The sequence below is a fragment of the Gavialis gangeticus genome, unplaced genomic scaffold (assembly GCF_001723915.1).
Source record: "Gavialis gangeticus isolate Ggan-Ray unplaced genomic scaffold, GavGan_comp1, whole genome shotgun sequence".
Classification (NCBI taxonomy): Eukaryota; Metazoa; Chordata; order Crocodylia; family Gavialidae; genus Gavialis; species Gavialis gangeticus.
The window spans coordinates 62,908,151-62,915,420 of NW_017729033.1; the positions used below are offsets into that span (position 1 = coordinate 62,908,151).

At 51.4% G+C, this 7,270-nt stretch overlaps 1 long non-coding RNA gene across 1 annotated transcript in view; it reads right to left on the reverse strand.

Moving 5' to 3' along the window:
- Positions 1–785: 785 nt before the first annotated feature.
- Positions 786–7,270, reverse strand: part of LOC109304096 — a 16,981-nt gene continuing 10,496 nt past the window's right edge. The window contains exons 2-3 of the long non-coding RNA XR_002099291.1: positions 2,944–4,621; positions 786–2,167 (exon numbers count right to left, since the gene is read on the reverse strand). This is a non-coding gene — a long non-coding RNA (uncharacterized LOC109304096). The remainder of the gene's footprint in view (positions 2,168–2,943; positions 4,622–7,270) is intronic.

Sequence of the window (7,270 nt, forward strand, 5' to 3'; positions counted from 1 at the left end):
GGACGGGACGGGACGGGACGGGACGGGACGGGGCTGGCGGGGAGCGCCGTGCCCGGGGCCCTGGCTGCGGAGCGGGCGCTGGGCAGCCTGGCTCACGCCGTAGCGAGGAGCGGGGCCCTGGCGTCGGGATGCTTTCTGGGACCCGCGGCGCGGTGGGACGCCCCGCACACCGCGTCCTCCCTTCCGCGGTCCGGGGGAGGCCACAGACACACCCAGCGCTCGCCGCTCCCTGCTTTCGGGGCTCCGGGGCCTGCTCCAGCCCCCGTCCGGTTTGGTGACCGGTGCAAGAGGCAGTCTGCGCTCATCAACAGCGCTTCCTCGAGCAGGTGCAGCCCAGGCCGCGGGCGATGGCCCCAGCACCCGCCGCACGCCCAGCGGCAGCTGGCACCGGGTTCAACGCATGCTGCCACGCGCCTCGGCCCGGGCCACGGCCAAGAGCAGGAGCCGGGCAGAGCCGCCTCGCAGGCGTCCTCGCTCGCCCTGGCCCACAGGGCGGATCTCTGCCCCCGCTCCCTCTGCCGCCGCGTGCATGGGGCAGCGATTGGAGGCCGGAGCCTGCTGCTTCTTATTGTACTGCGGCGCTGCCTAAGAGCCCCAGCCAGGAGACTGTGCTGCGCACAGAGTTCGCAGAGACTTACACACTGCAAAAATGCAATGGCCGGGGTGTAGAGAGTAGGCGAGCTGCAGGTACGTGTGTACACGACAGCCTTTAGCATGGGTAGAAGGCGCCACGGGGAACAGCTATTTATAACCAGCTGCCTACAACAGAGTAACCTGACGCGAGATATTTTTCAAAGCGTTATTGCCTGAGAAGAGACTAGTCCCCTCCCCCCTCCCCAGGGCTGCACACAAGTTGGCCGCCTTCTGAAAGCTGTCTTCTGGCCCCTGGTTTTGCAAATGATCTCGGATTTGGGAGCTCAGGCCAGATACAAGCATCGCTCTCAGGATCCACGCCGGCTTTTGAGAAGTATCTCCAGGGGTCTCTCTTCTCTTAGGCTCTGTTTAATTTTGGAAACTAGAGTATTTTTTTACGACCCAGGATCTTTGTTCTCGTTTCAGTCCGCGAAGGGACTGACACTTGTTACAGGATAAGTCACTGAGTGGCGTGAAGTAATTGTTTCCAACCATTTAGGCTTGTTACATCGTTCGCCGGCCTTTCCGATGCCTCTGGCAGCCTCATGTAAGGCCAAAATAACGCGAAGTCCTTGCGTTCCGGTTCCTCAAGAAAACCAGAGCTCAGAGCAGTCCTGCGGTCTTTATTCAGGCAGGGCTCCCGTTGTCTTCAGCTGCCTGGGTAAAGACTCCACGAGCAGGCTCTTCACATTGTTTGGGCTCCATAAATCTTCCTGTAGCAAAGGCAGGGGGAGGGGGAGAGAGGCGAGGAAAGGAGCAGAAATACTGTGCCAGCGCTGCCACATTTGGGTGCTCTCTCCCGCAGGTAGGAGGGCTCGGACGAGCACTTCTAAGAACTGTAAAGCAGAAATAAACAGGAAGCAGCCGCTCCTAATCAAGACTTTTAAGACAACGCCAAAATTCCCGTTGGGTTTAGACGAAATGAGGGTCCCGCACAAATGAAGGATCTCGCCTGCGCTGGGCTGGGTCGCACAGTTAGGGAGCGTCACTGCAGTCAGGGCAGCTCGGTGTCGCGCGTGTGCCCGGCCCGGCCCGGCCCGCTCCAGCCTCGCGCTGCAAACTCCCGTCGAGTTTAATGCGGGGGAGGGAAGGAGGGGATGAAGTCTGTGCTGCAGGGTCGGCCTCGGCACGAATAGCAGAGGGGCTTCTCCAGACTGCGCTGTTGTTCCGACATCATGCGCGAAAGGAAACATTTGGTAATAAAATATTTTAATTCGCCACTTGCTCAAAAGGCGGGTAAACTGTTGTCAATGTGGGAAGAGGCTCAGTGTTGTCATCTTTAGGGAGAGCTGAATCAAACTCCTCGAAAGTATTCCCTTTAGGGGTGAGAACAATTAGAAACAACAGGATTTGCTTATTACTAATTACTCTCTTTAAGACCTAAGGGACCGATCTATGAAGCCCCTGACGGCCAGGGGACGGACCGTGGTGCCTGGCCGGCTTGTTCAGCCTCTCGGCAAACTTCACACAGTGCTGCGTGGAGAAGGGGGCGTTGGTGCGTTGTCCCCTGCAGCTCCTGGTTAATCCCCTGCACCTTGGAAAAAGATCCCCGGCAAACACAACGTTATTTTAGTGACACGGCGAGGGGGCTTCAGACAGGAAAGTATCGAAGAACTTAGGAATTTAAACCGATGTCTGAGCGATTTGGGGAGCAAAAGTGAAATACCCGGTGCTAGGATGCACGTGCCCATGATCACGTTTCCCCAGATATACCAGCGTCAATATTTTCAGGGTTGTTTTAATGGGAAACCTACATCAGCTTATGTTACAAATGTAATTAACAGAAAAACAGCTTTTACCAGCTACATTGGAGAAGGCTGAGGGTCAGAGGCTGCCTTATCCATTAGCTGAAATGCCACTAATGTTGTGGGGAAAAGGTAAGAATGACAGTCCTTCCTCCCTAACCATGCACACACGCACCCACACATCCATACATTCTGTACCTATCCACACGCATGTGTATGTACACGCATATATGTATAAACATACACACATATATGTCTATACGTTGTGTATATGTACATATGCAGGCATATATATGTGTACATATGTAAGCACCTAGACATATATACGGATATCTATCTATCTAGTGTGTGCGTGCGTGCGCATGCACGTGGGCATATTTGGATGTCTGTCTTGCTGGGACCCTATGACCCCTGCTGACTTCCTGCCCTTTGGGCAGGGAGCTGGACTCGATGATCTTCCGAGATCCCTTCCAGCCCTAATGTCTATGAATCTATGAATATATGTATTGGCATATATATGGCATATTGCATGTAACAGAGCTGGCAGAAGAAGCTTTTCACTTACTCTGAGGTCGGCCCGGAATAAACTCTGAGCAGAGGCCCCTGTCTTGCACATCCTGTCCGGCCAGGGACAGGAATATGTGTTTTCCAGCTCCTGGTGAAATACCCCAGTCCTCACTCTACAGAACTCCAGTTAGTTTAATCAGGGGTCTTGCTCGCTGGAATAGGCCCTTCTGGAGGACACAGAACTTTGCTTGAAGGTGTGTCGCGCTGCTGCCTGTTTGTGAGCAAGCTCTGTTTACAGTAAATTGCAGAATGAAAGGGGTTAAGGGTGAAAAAAGCTCATCACATCCCTCCTTCCGCTCCCCTTCAAGCCAAGCGAAGAGGAAGGAATGATGCCTACATCCCTAGTTAGTTAAGCAGGAAGACCAGGAGGGTGTGAGGAGCACTCCCGAGTCTTCCTGGGACAGCATTTGAGGTGTGGGGTTTATACAGCCTGCTCCGTTGCAGGGGACGTGGGTCAAGAGACTTGGGCTCCATTCCCCGCTCTGCCACTGACTCCTTCCCTAACCTTGGGGGCATTACTTAGCATCTCTGTGCTTCAGTTTCCCCAGCTGCGCAGAATAAGAGTATTTACCCCCCTTGTGCATCACCTAAGAACAACAGTTCTCCAGAGTGACGTTATCCTTGCTTTAATTACTAATGGGGTTTACACACACCCATGCACAGCTCGGGACTGTGTGATAACAGGAAATGAGCACGTGTGTCTGTATGTACCAGCCCACCCACTGGACCGTCGCAAAGAGAGCACATTGTCATGTAGGACTCCGACCCTTCAGCCGCCCAGGAAAGCTTAAATTATGAATCCGTCTAAACGCAATGAACGAAAACAAGCTGACACAGTCGGGCAGTTTGGGGAGGGAAAGTCACGAGAGCCTGGGTCAAACACAACAGTGAGCGTGTGGCAGACAGTGTATCAGCCAGGATCAGAATGACTTGTTTTACTGTGAAAAGAAAAAGAAAGAACTGTAACCCTGCTTTTTTCACCCACATCCTTTCAGTTAAGATTTCAAGCGGTCTTTGAGGTCATGAGGCAGTCTGCCGGGTTTCTTTCTGGGATTTGGTTTCTGGTAGGACTTGTCTTCCTTCACCTTTAGGCTATTCGTCAAGTTCAAGAATATGCTCGAAGCAAGTCCAACAGGTTTGTTTAAAACCCAGCTCGGACCACCTGTCTCTAAAGCAGCACATGGCAAAACAGCACAGCGGAGTGCGGCTTGCTACGAGCTATCTACAATCTGCTGTTGCTTAGGACAAGAAGAAATAATCTATTGATTTAGTCGCTAACAGAAAAAAAAATCCTTTTCTGTACTGTGGAAGAAAAAAAACCACTTGGTAACTCAGTGGGGAAAAAGGTCAAGTTACTATTGACAAGTATGTAAAGACATCTTCTAAACCATGGGAAAACATGTATAAATTGTTTCGACTCACTGCATTCAAAACCAATGGAAGTGAATTACAAAACTGCACTTCTTGCATTGTTGGACTGAAAGGGTATCTATTTATCATCTCATAAGACAGCTCGAATGATCTTTATCTGCTTTGCCCACTTTCTGACCCAAATTCAGGGTTTTTATGGAAAATTGCAGTCAGTTTGATTGATGAAATCCAAAGATGTCTAAAATGGCACCAAAGATCTCCAACTGTGCAGACTCCAACCGAGGGCTTCAATGTTGGCATTGTTCCTGCAAAAAAAGTTCAGAAAACGAGCAAAAGTTAGGGAATTTCTGTTTAAAAACTTCAAATTTCAATGCAGATCCCAAACCTATTATCCCTATTCACAGGGCGAGCTGTGTGAACAGAAAAGTATTTCCCACACATTTCAGCAACAACAAAAAACCTTAATTTTAAACCATGCAATAAACCTGCTTTGTAAAGCGCTGAATAAGTCTACGGCAAAATAGCCTGCCTCGTTTAGCAATGCAATCTTTTACATCGGGAGAAGGGGAACTGTGCATGTTAAAAACCCCGCGAAATAAAATATCTGCTTTTATGACCTGAAATTAAATACGCTGGAGTCCTAATTGCAGTTTCATTTTAAAACCCAGATGTAGCTTAAATGTAATGATGCGTGTTTTAAAGCAGCTATTTCCTTGTGAGAAGCTCAGTCCCAGCTTCCCTTATTAACGTTGTAAAACGAAGCCCGTCATAATTTAGCTGGTAACACATTTCACTCTGGGCTGCAAACTTTCTATATAAATGATGGCTCGCCGCCTCTTGGATCGGGCTAAAACCAACTGGGAAGGAGCTGTGGTGCTCACTGCGGCGCTTCCTGAACAATCCCAGTGTTGTTCAACTACAGATTTGTTTGTTAGTAGCTCCCCTGTCTCGTTTAGAGCCAATGCATTATTGTGGAATATTGTCACCTGCCTAATTGTTCTAAATGGCCACCTCCTATTATTAATAATAGCTGGAACGTGGCTCCTAGACATGTTACTAAGGCTGGGAAGCTGATGAATGAAACCCCTACTAGGGCAAAATCTTGGTAGCTGTCTTCTGTCGCATTACCCAAGGGGGCTGACTATAAATCTTCCTTCATTTTAACCACGTTTACCCTCATACTCCTCCAGGCTAGGGATGCTGTGTTAAGATTGCACTGATGTGCCAATGCTTTGGACCAGCTGCTCCTAAATACAGACAAGTCCTTGTCAATTAAGCCATTGAGGAGCAGGTCCTTGGAGCCCTGGGGCATTTTAGCAGCCAGCAGTGTGCAGCCCCAACAATTAGTATCCATTTTGAAGGGACCTCCAGGGCACAAATGCACAGGCAGGGAAGAATCAAAACACCAGGCAACTTCAATTCTGGAAATTGGTCACATAATGATACTGAACAGACCGGCTACAAGAAGCCAATCTTTCTTGGGGAGGACATTTATTCCTTTACATATTCTCTCCATCAGCCAAGCTGCATGTCCCAGGCATGCAGCAAAGTGTGGAATTAGGAGAGATAAATGAACACATTCATTTGCCTGTGTGAGCTGAAGTTTCCTTTGCGGTTCTTTGTAACTCGGTGTCACCTCAAGCAGCTGGTGGCATGCAGTGCTCCCATGATCCTGGCCTTTGGCCCAGGAGGAGCTGGACAAGGCAACCCGCTCCAAGGAGAAGAGCTGCGATGTCTCAGGTCAGAAAGGCCAAACTGCCAGTAGGACAGGGCGAGCATTAGGAGTTCAGCTAAACAAAACCCCAAAGAGACTAGGAAGCCTAGGGGATCATTAGGGAAGGTGTTTGTTTAAGTCATTAGGAAGTTGGTAGCTAAGGGAAAAAAAGCTTGTTATACAAGGCACCTTATCAGAATAGCAAGGTTGGGAATGCATAGAATATCACAGCACAAGACTATGTGACCCTACCAAGTTCAACAACAGAGCAAACAGCACATGCCATTAGGGACAGCAGTCAACTGGGAGGTAACAAAGCCGGGAGAGCATTGGAAAAAATGTTGCAGTATTAAATATGGAAAAGTATGGAGACAGGGGCAGGGGGTCAATAAAAGTCAACAAGAGAGCAGGCTTAATGATAGAAGGAATTTAATATAAAAAATACATAAATCTGCGTGGGAGGGCAGCTTGAGAATAGCTAGAAAAGAAGTCACTGTTGGAGTCAACATTCACTTGGTAATCGCTACATAATGGATCCTACCAGGTTGTTAACATTTAACACAAAAGTTAACAGGAGAAGAAAAGAAGAAAGGGTGGCTCCTTTCGTTGCGGGTCCGCGGGGAGATTTCCATCTGTCACGCCACACGGGGAGCACCACAGCCGCTTCCCCGGGGGCTCTGCGGGACGGGGCAGGAAGGACCCTGCCTCGTCCACCCCTTCGCTTCACTCCTCGTACTCCTTTTCCAGGCTCCCGCCGCGGCCCGCGCCGAGCGGCAGGGACAACGCTCGCGGTGCGCCGGCCTTGGCTGGAGAGCCCAGCCCGGCCCCAGGCTCCGCGGCTGAACCAGGCCACGCATGGGAGCGGCCCCTGGAGCTCGTTGCAGACGGGTCCAGGTGGCAACGCGCAGAGTGAAGTGGGACTATACAGTGCTGCTTTATTTGGCCGAGTGACACAAGACAAGACTCCTGACAATACATCGCAGGCGCTCCTTGCGGCGCGCGGCTGGGCATGCCCCGGGCCCGGGCAGCGCCGGCTGCGGCCTAGTCCCAGCTCAAGCAGGCGACGCCTGATCGGGCCCAGGCCTGGCCCGTGCATAGAGAGGGGCACTGCCTGCAGCCCCAGGGAGCCGGGCCGCTGGGGCTGTGCGGCGGGGCGCGTGGGGCTCCAGCCTGGGCCAGGCCGGGTGCGGGGACCTGGGGGCCGCAGCTCGTCCCGAGGAGCCCGCGGCGGGGGCCGGAA